A 21,878-nucleotide genomic window follows, 5' to 3' on the forward strand; every position below is an offset into this window, starting at 1 on the left:
ACCTAAAGGGGGCCTACAGGAAAGTTGAGGAGGGACTCTTTGTCAAGGAGTGTAGTGACAGGACAAGAGAATGGCTTTAAACTAAAAGAGGGGAGATTTCAAATTCAGATTAGATATTAATAGGAAATTCTTCACTCGTCAAGGGTGGTGAGGCACTGGCACAGGCTGTCCAGAGAAGCTGTGGATGCCCCATCCCTGGAGGTGCTCAAGGCCAGGCTGGATGGGGCTTTGTGCAGCCTGGTCTGGTGGGAGGTGTCCCTGCCCATGGCAATGGATGGTTTTTAAGATCCCTTCCAACCCAAACCATCATGTGATTCCATGATTCTATAATACCCTTTGCCTATTTACAGCAATTAACTATTAACTGTTTGTTTAAAAAATGATGCAAATACATTCTAATGTAACAATAAACTTTCTAAGAAACTAATCTACAGTATCAGTACTTTAATCCAAGATTGTATTTATAGAAAACAACTGACAGAATTATGGTACCCTGCATAACACTTACAACCACTGTGAATCAAACTACTGCACAGAAAAAATTGACACTATAATTTTCCCTGAAACAGAACATAAAAGGGAAATTCTGATTTGTTATTTTTAGAAGTCAGGTACAATTTACTTTTTTTTCCACAGTCACTCAAACAATCGGAAAAAAAAACAAACAATGTTACCATCCCACAGTCAGATTCTCATTATAAAGATTTCAATTTCCTTTGGCTTCCTTACTCCAATTTTGAACTATTAAAATATTCAGAAACAGTATACTGCAATTGTGACACAGCCACAATTGGCAACAGAATCTTCTGTTAATCACTGCTACCTCCAACAGTAGCCAGATTGACAGAAAGTATGCCTAGCAACTAGTTTAAACTCAAACAATAAAAATGTTATTAAAAAAGCGAAAACAGGCTTAGGGAAGAGTCATTTACATATATAAGGTATAAACCAAAGATGCTCATACTCCCTTTCATCCTTGATGCTCAGACTTATTTAAACTCACTCAGAAATTTCCAAGTAATATTTTTTGTTTCATGAAATCACCCAGGGGAACCAAAACACACACAAATGACAAACTAGCTTGCTCTTCAGTTTGACTGAGGAATGTGTCATCTTATTTATGCAGAGAAAGTGAATAATGCTGCTCAGAGAATGCAATATTTTTTCATCACTTTTAACAGTATTTGTAGACCTATCCTGTAATAAGGTAAAACAAACTGATAATACTGAACATGTAATAAAAGCTGATCACCTACTCAAATGAGGAAGAATGCCATTTTTCAATATCAGTTAGCATACAGCAATGACCTGGTTTGTAGGCAGACTATAAAATATGGGCAATAAATAGATGTAGGGTTATTAACATGCAGTATTTGCCTGATCCGCTACATATTACAAATCTTATATTCCACTCATCTAGTTTTGTAAGGGCATGGCAACACTTAATGGTGGGCAAAGTTAGAGTTCAATAGGTAACACACAGGTTGGGAAACTATACATGGTATAGAGCATGCTTTACTACCCCAGTTTTAAGCCATTCCCACCCACCCCCAATAAATAAATAAATAAATAACAGCACCAACCACTTTACTCTGAAATAATGACTTTTTAGTAGGGTGTCCTGAACTTTTACTCAAATAACAGATTATACAAATCAGAGGTCTTATTTCTACCTCAAATACATACAATCAAGCTCCACGTTTAAGACCTTCATTAAACCATCACTTTCTTTGTCATTACTGAAAAGTATCTATTAACATACCTGAGTACACTGATCAGTGAAAAATACTGTTTAAGAACAAAACTCACAAAAGAGAGGCCTCTACAGACATACTTTACTAGCCGAATAAATATCCTGGTGCCCCAAGGAACAGGCATTTAATATTTCTACTGACAGTAATAGAATACAAGAAATGTTCTGCTTTGCATTTTGAGTCTTTATTAAAATAAATTATTTTTTAAGTCACTACCCTGCAGTATACTTCTTTTCATGAAGAGAAAGAAAGGAAAACAGTACAGCACAGCCCCCAAACTTCCGGAGAGTAAGTGTCAGTTCACTGAGGGAACTGATAGATGGGATCCCAAACAAGGCGTCTCTGAAGAATAAAGGAGTTCAGGAAACCTGGAACATGATTAAGGACAAACTCCTCCAAGCGCACGGATGATTTATCTTCATACTGATGAACAAGAATGTTCTGATAAATCAGAACATTTAAACGTAGCAGGAGCTGGCTTGGCTAAACTCAAGTCCAAGCTCCAAAGCAAAAAGGGAGTACATGGGAGTTGTAGGCAGGATAAGCCAACAAGAGAAGAGCTTAAGGCAAGCAGGGATGGTCTTATGAGACTCAAAGCTCATCCAGAGTTGATACTTGTAAGTTACGGCAAAGGGCAACAAGAAGAGCTTCTACAACCAAAGTTTGAGCAAGTAAAGTGTGGTCCCATAGGTTAATGGGGAGGTGATACAGTGACATGAGACACAAACAAGACCGAGGTGTTTTCTTCACTGCAATCCTTACAAGGTCCCTCCATCTTCTGTGCTTAGTGACAAGGTTCAAGGAAAGGAACTACTAGCACCATATTGTATATGATGATTCTATATGATTCTATGAGAACTGAGTCAGTAATTACTCACAAAAATTCAAGCCATACAGTTCCATGCAGTCCTTATGGCCTGCATCCAAAGACCTGGCCAATATCACAGTCAGACTGCTCTCCTTCATCTTTAAAAGGTTGTGAAGATAACAGGGGAAAGGACTGCTGACCGGAGAAAAGCAAACATTGCACACACCAGTCAAGAGGGTGATCTGGAAACTGTAGATTAGTTGCCCTTCTTACATCTCAGGAAAAAAAAATCAAAATGGAAAAATCAAAATGGAAAACATTTCTGGGCACCAAGGGTGAACCACACCTGACCGAATTGATCACCCTTTGTAATAACATGTCCAGATTTTGGTTGTCAGTAGAAGTCATTCCCCTCAATGTTAACAAGGCTTTCAACAATGTCTCCCACAATACTCTTGAATCCCACCTTATAGTCTAGGTGGGTGGACAACTAGGTAGGTAAAAAATTAATTGGATAGACAGACTAGAAGAGTTTTTCATATTTTGTTCATATTTCCAATGACTATATAGTCTCATACTTTGTATTTAAATTAAATCTTTGGCCATACACTATAAATTGGATTCCTATTGATAGCTAATTTTCCCTGACAAGATTTAAGCCTTTGCAGCAGGTCTGGCTGGGATGGAGTTAAGTTCTCCCACAGCAGCCCATACAGTGCTGTTCTCTGCACCTGTAGCCAGAGCAGCCCTGATAACACACTGATGTTTTGCCTACTGCCAAGCAGTGCTGGCACAGCACTGAGGCTGGCTCTCCAGCCCCCCCCAAAGACTATGCAGGCTAGGGGTGGGCAAGACGTGGGGAACAGCTGACCCCAACTGACCAAAGGGATATTGAGTGCAGTATGATGCCTTGCTCAGCAATAAAAAGTCACAGCGGTGAGAAGGAAAAGAGAAGACTTGTTATGAAAGCATATGTCTTCCCAAGCAAACACTATACGTATTGAGGCCCTTCCTCCCAGGATGTGGCCAAACATCGCTTGCTGATGGGAAGTAGAGAATAATATTTTTTGTCTTTTGCTTCTGCACAACCTTGTCTTTCTAAAAAAAATATTTATTTTTATTTATTTTCTTATTAAACGGCTTCTACCTCTAACCTGTAAGTGTTGGTTGTTTTCTTGTTTCCCCCTCTACCTCATTTTAACCCCGGCCTTGTCTGGCTGAAGAGGGGGAGTGAGAGTTCAGCTGTGTGGTACTTAGCTGCCTAGCAGTGCTAAACCACAACCTACAATTAGATAGAATTCCTTGAAAGGGGGAATAATTCAGTGATTCGTTACGTGCTAACTTCTGATGTTATTATACCCCCTACCATCACAAGCATCTGAATGAACTGTCGGAGATGATGATCGTCTGTGTGGCATGCTGTACTTGTGACCTACGGCAAGGCCACAGCAGATGCCCCTTTTGCGTTCACTGTCCAGCAAGAGCTACACTGTCAATAAATGGAAAGAAACCATATAGGGTAAGATAATGCAACTCTGGCTAAGGTACAAAAAGAAGTAGTATCACAAAATTTAGCAAAAGACTGTACAAAATTACCGTGTACCTCTCTGTATTATGCTGGGGTAATGATATCCCAAGACAGCCCAGTCTGTGCAGAGAGATTGCACAGACTTCTAGGCAACTTGCAATCCTCTCCAACAGCCAAACTAGCCTGAGTGAATTTATTCAAGCATAGGAAGGGCTCCCATCAGCACAACTCCGAAGCAGTACTATTTTAACCACAACTACAGTCACATACCAAGAACAACAAGCATGTATTGAATGTATTCTGTGGTAAGGACACAAGGCCCAAAGAGACTTTTATTGCAATCAGTTGAATCAGAAGTCTGCTTTAAGTGCACTGGGAAAAAATGAGAACAAAAGCTCGGAGCTGAATGCATAAGAAAGAAATAGGGACCTTTCCTCCAGCTATAATCTTTGTATGTAGCACTTATTTTGGTCTCCAGCTTCACAGAATTGTTGAATGGGGAAAATAAACAACTACCATAAATGAGACTTCTCACACACGACTCACTCTGAGAAGCACATAGTCTGAATTTGGGTATCTCTGACCTACGGTCAGAGAATCACAGAATCATCTAGGTTGGAAGAGACCTCCAAGATCATCTAGTCCAACCTCAGCCCTAACACTAACAAGTCCTCCACTAAACCATATCACTAAGGGCTACATCTAAACGCCTTTTAAAGACCTCCAGGGATGGCGACTCCACCACTTCCCTGGGCAGCCCATTCCAATGCCTAACAACCCTTTCAGTAAAGAAGTTCTTCCTAACATCCAACCTAAACCTCCCCTGTCGCAACTTTCGCCCATTCCCCCTCATCCTGTCACCAGGCACGTGGGAGAACAGACCAACCCCCAACCTCTCTACAGCCTCCTTTAAGGTACCTATAGAGAGTGATGAGGTCGCCCCTGAGCCTCCTCTTCTCCAGGCTGAACAATCCCAGCTCCCTCAGCCGCTCCTCGTAAGACTTGTTCTCCAGACCCCTCACCAGCTTCATTGCCCTTCTCTGGACTCTCTCAAGCACCTCCATGTCCTTCTTGTAGCGAGGGGCCCAAAACTGAACGTTTTACATGAAAATCCCAGACTCTCTTAACCAATGTGTAGCAACCTAACACACAGAAAAGTTATACCTACATTTTTTTCTGTGGCCAAATGACCTTTCTAACAATTTTATGCACAGCCTTCATGTGGGTGTTCAGTTTTTGTTTTTTAAGTGTGAAGTGATTTTGAAAGCCAAACCAAACAGATAAAAAAACAGAAAAGAAAGTACACGAAAGAAAAATAGAAATAATAAAAAGTACTATTCCTTCCCTCATCATTGGGTCTGAAAACAGCTCACTTGGAAATAATTCATAAAATGCATTGCTTCATAACAAAACAATACTTTCATATAAAAAGATTTCAACATAAAACAAAATTTCATGTCACTACAGAGGAAAATAAGGTAATATTGCAGTTTATGTTAACATGCCTCTATTAACCTTCATACACAAGGATAGGTTACAAAAGATAAGAGAAAATACCTTAACATTTAACACCCATTAGAATCCAGCACAGATACCCGCAGTTAGCAGAAAACAAGTACTTCCATTACAGAAGCACACAATCACCTAAGTTAAGTACAGATGTACTAGCACAGGCTATAATTAATTTTTATTTTGTGATTTAGATGTGGTACAAGCAAATGATGGTCAAATTTAATGCACACTACAAGTTGAACTTCACTACAGAGCAAATCTATGCATAAAGCTACACGTCTTTTCCAACAGGATATCCTGTACCTTAATATCAAGCTATTGTATCCATAGAATTGCAGTTGCACTGCATTTGTCCCTGTGGAAGGAAAGACATATCTTCAATCCCCATTATAGCAAGACCCAATGCCAAAAGTGGCAGAGCTGTAATATAACGTTTTTCAATGTAAATGCGACTGAGGCATTAAAAAAAAAAAGACAGATACATTCCAAAATGAAATATAGAGGAGAGATTAGCAAAGCCACTATGATTCAAATAACAGGGAATTCTCCACGGGTTCATGCTTATCTGAGTCTCAGCAGCAGCATAATATAGCAAAAGTCCAAATCACAGATGCGGGGATTTTTGAAGCACTACAGCAACAGGATACATACCACTAAATAACCACCATAAAAGATATAATTTCTTAACAACAATTCCTAGAGATGAAGAACCTTTGTTTTAAGATTAGAAGTAGAACAAAAGGAGAGACTGAATGTTGTCTAAATAGTATAAATGTCTTCTACTGGGTGCAGGTGCCCAGGCACGGGCAGGGTGCTGCCGGGCCTCCATGAGGTGAGGCAGGGGCTGCCCCGTGGGGGCCATGGCTGGTTCCAGCCGGCTCCAGTGGCCCTGCTGCAGGCCACAGCTGGGCCCTGCAGCCAAGGTGGCAGCACGTGAGGGAAAGCATATGGAGGAGACCGCAGTGGAGCAGTTAAATGTTTCCTGAAGGAGCTGCAGCCTGTGGGGAGAACCCATTGGAGCAGGGAAAAGTGAGAGAAGGAAGGAGCGGCAGAGAAAACACCCCCATGTGCTGACAAAGGGAAGGGTGAGGAGGAAAGGTTGTTTTATTGTTTCTCACTGAGTCCATTTTAATAGGCAAAAAATTACATTAGTTTTCCCCAAGCAGAGTCCATTTTGCCCACAACAGTAACTGGTAAGCCCTATCCATGACTTTCTCTCGACTCACGAGATCCCTCAACCTTTTTTTTCCTCTGCTGCCTCTCTGAGAAGAGGGAGGGAGTGAGCAGCTGGGTGAGTGAGCACTTGGTCCTTCGCTGAGGCTAACCCACCACCACGACCTAGGTTGAGAAAAGGGAAATGAATTGTATCAGGATGAGTGTAGATTCAGGCTAGATTTTAGGAAGAAATTCTTTACTATGTGGGTGGGTGAGGCACTGGGAAAGGTTGCCCAGAGAAGTTGTAGATGCCCCATCCCTGCAAAAAAGTAATTTTATAAATGAAAAAAATATTTGTAATTGTGGTAGGCATTATATTAAAATTCTTATTGATACCCTTAATTTTACAACTTCTAAGAAACTGGGGGGAAAAAAATCTTTACAAGATTGCAGTTGACAGTTTACTGTTATATACCACAAAAGACAGTGTTTTTTTGGATGGCTTTTCAAAAACACATTTTCCTATTGCTTGCACGATGTACATTATTATTTACACTTAATGCAGATAGAAAATGCCATACATGAATACGTGTAACATCAGTAAAAGCAGCAGTAAAGTCTATACACAACTGATTCAAGACAAAACAATTTATCTTGAATAAATATCAGGCTTAATCCACAAATCAAATATTCTACGGTACAGCCAAATTAACATTGCTAGGAGATTTGGTCACTTGCATTATCTCTGTTTTTAACACTTATGGCTCCATCATGAAATGCTTTGGTCTTATTTTACTTCTTTCTCTTGTTTGGTTATTTGGATTCTTTCCTTTAAATTTATAAAATATCTACACCTTAAATGGACCTGCCCTTCTTTTGTGCTTGAGAGTTACTCTGACTGGATTCCAACTGCGGATTTTCACAAGTAAAATTATTTGCAAATCCTAAAAAGCTAGAATATCAAGGTAATATCAAGGTTGCTTTGCTTTTCATTTTTGTAGAATCAGCAGTTTTCTGATGATCGTTCAATTTGTGAAAATTCTACAAGATCTCCTCTCCCAGGAGGTGGCTTTTCATTAGGCAAAGCAGGACCTTTTACAGCTTTGCCTTAAAGAATGTCCTAAAAAAAGACTATCATTGTTGTGTTGTTGTTGGTTTTTTTAAACATAATAGAATACTTGTTCAACAGAACTGAACTCATACCTTTTCTTTTTTTTCGAGAGGTACTGCCTCACTTGACTCTTCAACTATCTCCTTATCCAATTAAGCACTGTTGATAAGAGCATTGTTGAAAGCTATGAAAGAAGCCATATCCAATCCTTCTTGGCAACCATAACACAGGCCGCAGAAGGATTACCACTGTTCTCTAACATCTATGCAGAAAACTCCCATGCTATTTTTACACTAATATTTTATCACAGAATTTTCCTACTCCTATTACTACCAATCTGTCCCCACAAGCAGATGCAATGATGTAAGCAACAACAAAGGCAAATGTCCGTTGTGTTAGCTCTGCTTATAGCAGATTTAGAAATCAAAAAGGTAAAGCTGCCAAGAGCTTTCAGCACCTTGTGTATGCTGCAGTTTTCACCACTCCTGCCAGCTGTGCAGCTGAACCATGAACAACACTAGCTGGAAATTTTAGAGGAAACACTCTAAACACAGACAAGACTGCAAAGGGAAAATATGTAATGAGTTTTGGGCAAAATAATAGTAACATTAGGGAAAAAAGGAAAACCAAGTAGGTTGTTGGATGTACCATAAACAGCAGTAACAGTTTTGTGGTCATAATATATCGATCAGAAAACTCCTAAAGACATTAGGTAGGATACCATGTTTCTCAACAACTATGCGTCAGGCAGTTTTCACATGTTTTCAAAGCATTATAAATAAAAAACAAGTGCTGAAGTCATTATTCTCCCTCTCCTAAAAAGCCCGAGCTAAAGAGTTATGAGGCACCTGCAGTTACTGTTCATGCTAATCATCACTGCTGTGAGATGGATCAGGAAAGAAGAAACAGACCCCATTTGGTATAAGAACAATAATTTGACTACTAACTTTTACTTGACAATAATTTGCCTAATAAGATGTAAACAACAAGCAGATAGCCTTTTAACACCTATCAACTGCACATTGCAATACGTCTCTTGAACAGTTTTTGGGAAAAGATACGATTTTATACCTTCTAATTCATAAATCGAATGTTTCACTCATTTTAGTCCAGATGAGCAAGTACCATCAGTCCAAACAGATTTTTGTACATTTGGCCATCACAAACAGAAGCAGAAGGGAATCTGCTTTCTACTACGTAGAAAAGAACATACGTAGGTTTCTTAAAACACAGCTAAGAAAGTTTTTAATCAACGTTGACATTTGCTGAGCACCAGTCTCTTTTTCAAGTATCAGGGTTAGAAAATAAGCTACAGCTCATTATTCTCACAGACCATTTTGTTTAATCTTTCTACAACGAAAGCCAAGGCACATTTTAAGACTGTTGAACACCTGCTGAAAGGCAGAAAAAGTCTGAGTATGGAAGACTGAACATGAATACACAACCAATTGTTTTTTGTAAAGCAAACATAGAAGTATTGTTACAAATTAGAACAATATAATACTAAGTAATACCTGGAAAAGGCTTTGATAGGTATATCAGAAGTAACACACACGGCAGAGAAAAACAGCAGTAGCTATATTAATGCATGAAATGTGAATGAAACCTTAATATACAGACATTAGATTAATATTCTACCACTTATAAAATGTCCTAAAGGACAAGGATATTCAGAAATATATCTGTAACATTCCTGCAAAAAAGTTTGTTGAATCCTTCATAGTACCAAAACAGAACAGTTTGAAGCATATGTATTCCATGGTGTTTCAAAGCACCACAAAAATCATGAAAGTCATGGAATAGCAAGCATATGACTGAATGTAAATTCTTTTGTTGAGTACAGTCACCTTAAACTACCTTTGTAATCAGTGCTAAACTTTTCAATATAATCAGTGGAGCTTAGCGTACAATTATGTCTTTCTTAAATTCACGTCTCACCTCTTGCTAGAGAAACTGCAATCTACAGACATGTACTTCTCTCCAATGGCACTGCAAGGATCCACAGTGGCTAGCTCAGCTGTACACAACAAGGCTGTTGATGGCTAAAATCAGTCCACCTATAGCCAGTTGCGTAACAATAATACATAGCATTAAATAGTTGACAACAAAACAGAGGAAGAACATAAAAGGTAGTTTAAATCTGAAAACTAACTTGAAATACAGATTTAAGGGAATGAGAAGAAAGAAGGAAATCTGAAGGAAGAAATGCCAGAACAATCACAAGCAGAACCTCAGATATACTTTAGTCATATGAGGGCAGAGAATGAACAAAACTAGAAAACTAAAGCACAGAAGAAGGCAAGACAGTAAGCTTGGTTTGTAACATTAAAAGACATTAGTGTCAAAAAGTGTAAATAAACCAGGTTCAGCCATATCAGAGCTATTTCTATTCAGAGCTAATTTGTTAAATGTTGCATGTGCTGATATATATCATCAAAAACAAAACGTTACATTTAAAAATCCTATGTTTATTGTCAATCCAGGGGATTGTAGGCTCCAAGAATTTGTAGGAATAGAGCTTTTTTTTCCTCAAAAATCACATTCGAGAGATCTCTTCAACACCATGCAGCAATATAATTTATTTATACTAAGCTAGTAAGATACCAAAGTGGATTTTTTTTTTTTTGTAATGGTGTAATAAGTACACAAATCTATTTCCAGTCAGAAGACAGAATTAACATTTTAGGGAAGTAGCGGTGTCACCATCCCTGGGGGTGTTCAAGGAAAGGTTGGATGTGGTGCTTAGGGACATGGTTTAGTGGGTGACATTGGTAGGGTGATGGTTGAACCAGATGATCTTGGAGGTCTTTTCCAACCTTAATGATTCTGTGAAATACTCCTATTGGTAGTGAAAGCAATTCATTGCATTAATCCATTAGTAAGGTAAGAGCAGAGAGCAGAGACTAATTCAGTCTGAAATATTTTAATTGCAACATTTTCAGAATAAAGAAATCATTTATATCGCCTATATTCAATATTGCTTGGAAAGTAAAAAAGAAAAACAGAAATGAAGGTCATCAAATTAGGCTGACAATCTCCAATTTTCTTTCAGTGAAAAAGAGGTTTTTAATATAGTTCATAATAGATATGCAGTCTTCACAAAAATCGCTGCATCGAAAAGAAAGAAGTAAATTCATAGCTTGAGCTACTTAACATATTAAAGTTGTTACAGCTTTTATTAAATGACATGGAGTTTACAGATGCCAATTAATCCTATTTACTATAAGAGCAGAATGCTGTTCTCCAGTACTTCAAAAATGGTCCATATTCAACTTTTTCAAAAACTATATTCCTTCATTTCCCTTTTACACTGGCTTAAACCAGGCCTGACTTTGATTCCGTCTACGTACTTGCTCTTCAGTAACTCACTAAAGACTATCTTCTGCAACCTGTATTCCTTAAGATAGGAATGGATACAGTTAAGGTTGCAATTTTCTTTCTGTGATTAACTCTTGAGTTTTAGGTCATTTCTTCTATGGTACTATACTACTATCTCTACACCTCTGTAACTGACATATCTGGCAATGTTTTTTTGTTTTAAATAAACAAAAGCAAAACAAAAAAATTACTCAACCATACAATTTTCCAAAACAGTAAATTCCCACAAAAACTATACAGAAATTTTGTGGCTTACACAGATCTTAGAAAACTGCAATGAGAGTCTGGTCACACACAAAAAAAAGAGTCTGCTCTCTCCATATCCAGGGTTGAAGCTTTGGCAGCAGTTTTCCTCCTATCACCAAAGATTTTAATATCAACTACTTCATGGTCATTATGACCAAGACGACCACCAGTCACCGCTTCACCCACCAGACCATCACTGCTCACAAGCAACAGATCTAGGAGGGCACCTTTCCTAGTTCTCTCCCTTCATAGCTGTACCAAGAAGTTATCGTCAAGGTGTTTTAGGAATCTCCTGGACCCGCTTCTATCAGCTGTGTGGTATTCACAGTTCATGTCTGACAAGTTGAAGTCACCCATAAGGACAAGGGTGTCTGCTCTACAGATATCTCTTAGCTCCTTCAAGAACAATTCATTAGTGTCATCATCCCAACTGAGTGGTTGATAGTAGACTCCCACAGTGACATTCCCTTTATTTGCCTGTCCCTTAATTCTTTATCCGGAGGCTCCCAACCCATGTCAACACCAACTGCAAGCTCTGTACAGCCCAGCCCCTCCATCACATACAGTGCCAACCCCAACCTCAGCTGCCCTGTCTGTCCCTTCTGGTCCTGCAACTGTCCATCACAGCACACCAGCCATAGGGCTCTTCCCACCAGGTTTCACTTATGCCAATGAAGTCGTAGCTCTGGAACAGAGCCAAGGCTTCCAAACTCCTCTTGCTTGTTCCTCCTGCTGCGTGCTGTGGTGTTGTATTGTAATCTCTAAAGTTGTATAATTGACTTCAGAAAGTTTGGCAACTTAAGTATACCACCAACACTGAAATACCTGCTACTCCTGGCATTATTCAGCTCTATGGGATCTGGCAGAAGTCCAGATGTGGTAATGTTAACACAATAGAAGGAAAAATCTGAAGGTCTAGGTATGAATCACAGAACTATTCCGAACCAGTTGCATTTGTTTTATTTGAGATAGACCTTTTCCTGTCATTAAAAATGAAAACGCCATAAGGACTCTTAGACAACACATAACCACTGATGGAATCCAATTCAAAGAAATCTTCTTTGCCTTCCACAAAAATTCACATTCAGCCTTTACAAAAGATACATAAATGCACCATGAATATATGTATCTTTCCTATTTATATAGCAGAAAAACAAAAATCTTCACTTACTGCACTGTATGTTAATAGTAATGTTTCTGTTACTAATCACTAGTATGTTAAACTGAACTTCTCTTTGGATAATAAACATGAAACTATATTTGCTTTCATCTTTTTTTTTTTCCAATAAATCTTACTTTTAGTAACTAAATCACATTGTTAAAAGGACACTTCCAGATCTTTACAAGTAGGTTACGGCTATATGTTAAGAGTGGTAACATTAAGATAAGGAAAAGTAAGATTGCCTGGCAGCCACTTTAAAATTTGTCTGACAATAACAAATAAACCAAATACAAATTCAATAAAAAATACACCACAAACAACACCAGGACTACAACTTTCCTTACATCTTTAAGCATTATTAAGTGTTGGTGCCTCATTCTGTAGGTTAAATATTGATTGCCAATAAGCAGTAACAGAACAGAGCTTAAAGTAACTTCTTAGATGTTCTAAGCAATCAGAAAATATAAAAATAAGTAAGTAAATACAGGAGGCTTTGTTTTGCAGTGCTGATCTCACCATTACTGTGGTGCTTTATAGTTCAGAGCTACAGAAGATGTAAACACTCTTATTCATCAAAGAAAGACAATGTAGTCTTTAAGATTAATTTACGTATGTTTAATTTCTACAAAGGAAAATACAGATGGTCACATCATTGTGCATGTAACCATCTCAGGTTAATGTGATAACAAACTCCATAAGAAAAAAAAAAACTTAAATTAATGAAAAACTCAAGTCTGTTGTGTTGAATACAAAAACACCCTGAGAAGAAACTTTCTCCCACATATGTGGTGATCATATGTATGGAATATCCCTTTGGTTGGTTTAGGTCAGCTGCCCTGGTGATGTTCCTTCCTCACTTTTTTGCCCACCGCCTAGGAGGGTTAGAGAGAGTCCTGATGCTGTGCCAGCACTGCTCAGCAGCAGACACAACACTGGTGTGATACCACTGCTGTTCTAGCTACAGGTGCAGAGCACTGCACTGTATGGGCTGCTGCAGGGGAAGTTAACATCCCAGCCAGACCCAGTACAACATATTATGTTGACATCATAAAAGAAAAAATTCACAGTAATGCCTCCTTTAAAGAAACTGACAGAAGAACAATTTCCACGTTTTATCACAATAGAGATTCTGCAATGTCAGTATGTCCTTCATGTTTTAGGGGAAGAAAACCGAGTGTAAACTGCCAGAGTTATTTCCCATGGAGTTTGGAACTCCAGGAAAGATACTGAAATCACCTGGAATGCTAGAAAGGACTTCTACAACCTCCAAATTCAAGAGTAGCATAGAGGAGTACTGACAGAGTAAGGACAAAAAACCCAAGCACCTATAGTGCACATTTATTCTTCAGCTTTCCAGTGGCCAAGGGAGGTGATTCCTTCCCAATGCATTTCTGTAGAACACAACCAGACTCTCTTGTTTGTTTGGATGTATGGATGCATGATTTAAATTCATCTTCCAACCTTTCACATGACATATTAAAATTAAATCTCTAATGGGAAAACGGAGATGAAGGGGACAGTTTCCACTGCTCCTGTCTTAGGGGGAAAGGAGACAGCATTCTCTGGCATGAACTAATGGTCATGTCTCGATAAAGCTGGACAGCTAATATCTCAATAAAGTAGAAGTAATTCTGAGGAAATCTCAATTCTTTTCTTTTCAGGCCAATTCTGTTCTGAAGCAGTCTTCATATTTAAACAGTCCAGCTCCTGAGAGGAAAGCGAACTGGGGACTTGTAAACAAAAACATACAACATGAAATTCAAGGTCTGCTATGCAAACCTGAAAGCAAACTTCTACTCATCTTCTGCTTTTTGTCATTCATCTGTTGAAAAATATTGAAACATCTCACTCCACATTTCTTCAGAAAGCACAGAACTGTAGAAAGTGTAAACTGTAGAAAGGTGACCTTGTTGTGAGCTTTGATCAAAACAGCAAAATACTGGTGTGATAATTCAAATACATAAAAAAATCACGAAGTCTCTAAAGAGTTTTTATAAAGTAAAAATGTATCTAAACACTAGAACATTTTAAATTCTCATGTTCTTTTCTTAGCTGTAGGAAACGTACACATAAAGTTCTTAAAATTCACTATTTAGAAACATATTTAAAGACTGCCTGAACTAAGCATCTGACCTAGAAATGATTTTCAGAACTAAACCCCAGCTGAGCTACTGTGTTTACAATCATGATTACGACTGTCTCATTTTCTAAAAGCAAACATAGCCATAGAGTATAAATTCGTCTCCAGTGGGTATAAGTCCAAACACTAACTGAAGAAATCCTCTCTTATACAGCCAGTTCTCATATCTTATAATGAGCACTATCACACAGTGGAGTAATTAAGAGTTGATCTTATATAGGAGAACAACACAGGGATTTACTTGTGGCACAGGTATAAGGAATCCATAATGAAATACTAGAAGAGAAAGACTAGAAAAAACAAATTACTTATGGCTTTTATCTCAGACTACAGCAGGCTTTGTTTGCTACTATCATCAACTTACTAAGCCAATTTTAAATCTTGGAATCTATTTACCCGTTTTTTTTTTCCCCACAAAAATCGTATTTACTATGAATACAATATACTACTTTTATTGATTATATTCTTGTTACACTGTGAATCCTTTAGATTCAGAGATTTCAGTTAATACATATGTAAGATCAGAACTCTAGTGATGAAACACAAGGCAGAAAAAACATAAGGCAGAAAAAGCACGGTGGAAAATAAAACATTTTTAAAAATGCATACTCCTACAATTACCCGATGTATAAAAACTTTTGCTGAAGTTTAGAGTTCTGTTTGTTCTCCGTGAATGCTCACATGGCAAAAGTTTGCATGCAGTTGAGTCTTAAGCAGAAATACCATTAACAAAGCAATACACAGCAGAAAGTATGATGTATATTTTAAAAGTTGCATTTTAATCATTAGCAGAAAAAAATCACACAATTGAAGCAGTTTAAAATGTTTTTGTGAAAAGTTAATGCCACTTTTCGGTATCAGTTAGTCATACCATATTTACCTGACACCCACTAACGGAGAAGAACAACACTGCAACATTTAATCACACAGCCTGTTCACATTTATTTCTGTACACTTCAAATATGCTCTGTTGAATGACCAAAAAGCATCCTCTCCCTACCATCTCGTGGAAATAAAATGTTGTTTAGCTTTTGTTTTAATTATTCTTTATTGAAAAAAATGTTAGATATGAAGATCTAGTAATCTTCATTATTACCACATGCACCAAGAACCAGATTTACTAAACAAAGATGCTGCAAGAGCAGCTTCTGTACTTACCTCTCTCATGATTCTCAGAATCAGATATGGCACATTATTTATATGAATATAATTGATATCCTTATAATCATTTGCAGCAGGAGGAAAACAATGGTCAGAAATGCTGCCTTTTAAGATGTATACTTACAAGCAAGTGAAAATTTCATAAGTTCTTTGTAACATTTCACTACAAAAGATTATAAACTCACTTTTAGTTCATATCAGTTTTAAAATGCCATACACCCTGTAAAATGAAAGTATGACGTTATGAACTTATGTTTACCGCACCTTCTGGAATAGCTAGCTCATCACATCATGCATTTGCATGGGCTCCTATGTGCCTCAGTTTAATATTCCCACAAAACTCTAATTAAAATACTAATCACTTACTACTTATTTATCTGATTTTAGCTACAATGAATTTAATATATTTGCTTACTAGTTTTCTGTTTTGTTAACTTTCAAATATGTGATTGTTTATCGCAGGACATGGGACTCGTGTATTTATATTTTAAACTATCCAGTTTTAATTCATGAAACTTTGGCTAGCTGATCACCATCTGTTCATTGTCAATCACAGTGCACTCTTTTAACAGATACAGTTGCTTGATAAACTTTATTCAGGTTCGCTAAGTAAAGCAAAAACCACATGCACAAGCCAGGCAAAACAAAGACTTAATTCTCTGCTTCCCATGGGCAGGCAACTCCCAGGAAATCTGGGCTCATCATATGTAACGATTTATTGAGAAGACAAATGCCATCACTCTCAATGTTCCCCCCCCTTCCTCCTCCTTTACCCCAACATTTATTGCTGAGCATGAGATCGTATGGTATGCAATATTCCCTTTGTCAGTTTGGGTCACCTGTCTTGGCTGTGTCCCCTCCAAGCTCCTTGTGCACCCCCCAGCCTCCTTGCTGAAGGGGCAGCATGAGAAGCTGAAGAGTCTTTGGCTCTGTGAAAGCACTGCTCTGCAACAACTAAAGCATTGGTGTTTTATCACCACTACTTTCATGAAAAATCTTAAACACAGCATGGTGTGAGCCTCTACAAAGAAAATTAATTCTATCCCTGCCAAAATCATGACAAAGTGACAAGGTCTTCCCTCAGCCTCCTCTTCTCGAAACCGATCGACCACAGTTCCCTCAGCCCCGCGTCATAGGTCTTATTTTCTAGTCCCTTCACCAGCTTCGTTGTTCTCTGCACACACTTCAGCAACTCAGTATCCTTCTTGTAGTGAGGGACCCAAAACTGAGCACAGTACTTGAGGTTCAGTCTCACCAGTGCTGAGTGCAGAGGGACCATCTCTTCCGTAGCCCTGCTGGTCACCCTGTTTCTGATGCATGCCAGGATGTCATTGGCCTTCTTGGCCACCCGGACACACTGCTTGCTAATGTTCACCTGTCTGTCAACCAACAGCCCCACGTTCTTTTCTGCTGTGCAACTTTCCAGCAACTTTTCCCCAAGTCTACACTACTGCATGGGGTTGTTAAAACCCAAGTGGAGCACTGGGCATTCAGCCTTGTTGAATGCCATACAATTGGGTGTGTCCCATCAATCCAGCCTACCCAGATCCCTCTGCAGTGCCTTCGTACCCTCAGGCAGATCAACACTCTCTCCCAGCATGGTGTCATCTGCAGCCTTACTGAATGTACACACAATCCTCTCATCAGTATCACTTAAGTGACTCACAAGACAAGGGAGACTGGGCCCTTGTCTCTGCTTGAAGCAGAGGGAGGAGTCTCCCTCTTGTCCCCAAAGTGTCTCCACACAACAGCTCTGGTGATGGACGAAGAGTGGATGTGGGCAAAGGTCAAGACCCAGGAAAGGGCAACCACAGAAAGCTGGATCAACCAACCACCTATATCAGAACCAGTGTCACCAAAAAGTGCAAGAGAGTGATAGTAATTTGAGATTCCTCTTTGAGATACAGTGAAGCACCTACTTGCCATCTGGATGGCATCTCTGTCATCTCTGCTCTCTCTCTAGAGATGCTTGCTGCCTGCTGAGGGCCACACGATTTATGATGTCATAAAGAAGCTACCAGGCCTGGTGGGGCCAGAGAACTACCACCCATTCCTGCTCTTTCACGTAGGGTGAAATTAAGCTGCAACAAGGAGACTCCAAAATATGAAGGACTTCCCCTTCAAAATATGCAGGACTTTATGTCCTTCAGAAAGATGTTGAAGGGATCAGGAGTGCAGGTGGTGTTCTCCTCTATCCTCCCGGTTGGAGACTGGGACCAAAGAAGAAAGGCACAACAGATGGGGTTTGGCTGCATGGCTGGTGCCATGCTCAGAGTTTTGGGTTCGATGATCTTGGATGCACTTTGAGAGACTGGGCATGTTGACAGCACATGGGTTGCACCTGACCAGGTGGGATAAGAGCATTCTGAGCAGCAGGCTGGCTGGGCTTATTAGCAGGGCTTTAAACTAGATTCAGCAAAGGAAGGGGTTGTACCTCTGAGTGACAGAAAAGAACCAAAGAACACCAACACTTTAGGAACCAACAGGAAAACACCTGTGAATCATTCCAACAGAATTAGAGAGGGCTCCTCTAAAAAGTTGATAGAGCAGGTAGCTCTAGTGAAGTCATTCCACACCAATGCATACAGCATGGGAAACAGCCAGGAGGAGTTGGCAACAGTGCAATTAGAAAACTATGACCAAATTGCTATCATGGAAACATGGTGAAATTAATCACACAACTGGAACACGGCAATCGAGAGCTACAAGCTTTTCAGAAGAGAAAGGCAGGGAACCAGACAGTTTTTGCCCAGCAAACAGTACACGCATCCAAGCCATAAGCAACCAGATTCTCCAGGAGAAGGCTGTGGAGAACAGTATGTTGCTGAAGTCCAGGTAAACAACATCCACAGCCTTTCGCTCATCCACTAAGTGGGTCATCTTATCATCGAAGGAGATCAGGTTCGCAAAGCAGGACCTGCCTTTCATCTGACTGGGCCTGATCACCTCATCATCCTGTACACGCCACATGACGGCACTCAAGATGATCTGCACCATGACCTTCCCTGGTACCAACCTCTGACTGACAGGTCTGTAATTCCTCAGATCCTCTTTCCCAAGCTTCTTGTCAAGGGACATCACATTCGTGAACCTCCAGTCAACTGGGTCCTCCCTGCTTGGCCAGGGCCGCTGCTAAGTTATTGAAAGTGGCCTGGTAAACACTTATGCCAGCTCCTTCAACACTCTTGGTTGCCCCATAGACGTGTTGGTGTTCAAGTGGTGTAGAAGGTTTCCCTTTGGATTATAAGGGCTTCATTCTGCTCCCTGCCTCTGTCTTTCAGCCCAGTAGGCTGGGTACCCTGACAAGAATTAGTCTAGCTAATAAAGACCAAGGCAAAGAAGGCATTAAGTACCTCAGCATTTTCCTCATCTCTTGTCACTATGTTCCCCTCTCCCTGCATCTAATAAAAGCTGGTTATTCTCCTTAGTCCTCCTTTTCTTGTTTATGTACTCATAAAAATATTTTTATTGTCTTTCACTGTAGTTGCCAAGTTAAGTTCTAGTTGGGCTTTGGCCTTTCTAATTTCCTCCCCACATAACCTCACATCATCTTTATAGTCCTCCTGAGCTGCAATAGGTGACTTTATTTAAAGACATCCATTGTTTGTAAACTCTTTGAAGTTTCATTATTTTTAGGATAGGTATTTGTCTCATGTTATAAACCATTATTTACCACTTTCTTTCAATATATATTTACTCAACTGTCATTTGCATATTTAACATTCAATAATCCTCTATTCTGGACACCATAGTGAGCTAAGTAAAGACAATACTACACTGCAGTGCAAATGACATGAATGCATAAAGGCACCAGACAAAATGGCAGATGAGCCTTTAAAAGAACGAGGCAAGCATAGCAAGTCGTAATAAATAGAGCAGCTGTAAATTCAAGAAAGAATCCTGATAAAGCAAAAACTAGGCAGGTGTTGTGTGGCGTGTTGACTGCCTCCAGACAATGCTATAGTTCACGCAACAGTACAGAAGCAACAAGGGCACCACAGAATTTAAACTAGCCGTGAGCACAAAGTCTGCTGAGATCACAGAAAATCATCATCTGTCAAGAAAAACCCTGTATCTGTGATGAGAACTCAGAAGTCAGAGTTCCTTTGTCTGCCATATCTCAACAAGTAATCCTAGACAGATTGCTTGGACACTTCAGCGAAGTACGTCAACACGAGAGAATGAGTGTAAAAAAAAAATGAGCAAGTGAAATCTATGAAGAGATGCATGTGAATAAAACCAACTCTGTTTAAAAATAAATAAGGACTTTTCCTTCCTATATAGCCTTGCACTGATCATTTCTATCATTGGAAAGTACGAAAAATTATTATGCAACACCTCCTTTGGTTATAGCATTGCAATCATCACTAGAAACATCTGAGCACATACCAAGAACAAGCCATTTGACATTTTGCATATTCCGCTGATTTCTGGGTAACAGTTTTGCTGGATTCCATTTTGAATAACATCAGATATTTTAACGCATGTTTACCAAAGAGTATCACAACACAAAGTGGAAATTTTATTCTCCACTTGAAGCACCACTGAAAGTCTTTTGTTGACGAAGCAAAAATCAGCTGAAGAACTTAAGTTTCAAATTTAGTCTTTCACTTCTCAAACTACTAGAGTGGAGAAAAAGTCTCAAAGTATAATTAGTCAAAGCAAGTTGTGCACTGGGGATACTCCAAACCAACTTCTGTGTGGTACACAGCTCTCAAAACTGCTGTACTTTGCTCCAAAGGGAGTGGTACCCTAACTCTGTTTGAAAAGGACTTATCCTAATGGAAAATATTCTTAAATAATTAAAAATAAATAAATACATAAAAAATAAAAAATAAATACATAAATAAATAGATCTTGTAGAAGCTTAGGATTCACCAGGACTGTGGAAAATTACACAAAGGAAAACAAAACAGCCAATCACAGTCCATCATAACAAAACCTGTTTGCAACTGATGAAAAAAAGTTCAGGTAAAATGATAAAGCTACATCCCGCTGGTGGAATCCATTAAAAGGATCCTAATGAGAATCTTGTATTATTTTTTAAAAGACTTAAGAGGTAACGTCATTGGCAAAAGTTTTGAATTTTCCTTACTTCTACTGACATTTGGGGGGCAGTATTTTTATATTCATCACATTTTTAGTGTAACTGTGCTCTATGTTCTAGTGCTTCACAACTACTACTACCATACCACACATGGTCTAACTGTTGGCAATGGTACATATGTTACACAAAAATATTCCTCAGGATTTACATTAAACTGCACAGGTGTAGACTTTCAGACACAGACCGAAACAACAGCACAGCCAAGGAAGGCAAAGCTACCTGAACAGATTACAAAGCTGGAGGGGAACAAAGAGTAGAGCAGGCAGAAGAGCATGCAGATGCATGAGAGAGTTACAAAAAATAAAAAATAAAGGACTGAGAATCAGCTTGAAAAGGGATTTGGATACAGGCAGAGAGAAGGTGGAAAAATATGTATTGGAGAAAGAACAAAGATGGAAACAGGAAGAAAAGGCCTCTGAAAAGAAGGAATTGGGAATTAGAATCGAGAGAGATGTGGATGAGGAAAGAGAGATGCATGGGTAAGGCAGGATGGATGACCGTACACACAGTGACGAGGCCAATGACAGAGTAGTCTGTATCCATTGGAATATCATCTCTTCCAGACCTCAGAAAACAACATATTCAGGATCTACATTTCTATTTTGCCCGAAAACAACTTAAACCAAAGGCAGAGTTTATGTCTCATCCCTTCTGCTATTGATCAACATTCAGAGTGAAACCTGCAACACCTATCAATCACTGTTATCTCAAATGTAAGAGATCTGTACTGATGATTTAGAATTCCAAGCCCATTGCAAATCATACACAGGAAGATTTCTAATTCTTTTTTTTTTTTTTTTTTTTAAGTACATTGGA

At 39.0% G+C, this 21,878-nt stretch overlaps 1 protein-coding gene and 1 long non-coding RNA gene across 9 annotated transcripts in view; both read right to left on the reverse strand.

The window, feature by feature from the left end:
* KDM4C (lysine demethylase 4C) overlaps positions 1-21,878 on the reverse strand; it is a 286,621-nt gene that overhangs the window by 155,930 nt on the left and 108,813 nt on the right. The gene's annotated exons all lie outside the window — the stretch shown is intronic.
* LOC310889318 overlaps positions 1-21,878 on the reverse strand; it is a 61,084-nt gene that overhangs the window by 19,555 nt on the left and 19,651 nt on the right. Inside the window, exon 1 of the long non-coding RNA XR_014576514.1 lies at positions 1-21,878. This exon is cut by the window's left edge and continues 14,694 nt beyond it; it is cut by the window's right edge and continues 19,651 nt beyond it. This is a non-coding gene — a long non-coding RNA (uncharacterized lncRNA).

Source organism: Anser anser (assembly GCF_964211835.1).
Source record: "Anser anser genome assembly, chromosome: Z".
NCBI classification, from domain to species: domain Eukaryota; kingdom Metazoa; phylum Chordata; class Aves; order Anseriformes; family Anatidae; genus Anser; species Anser anser.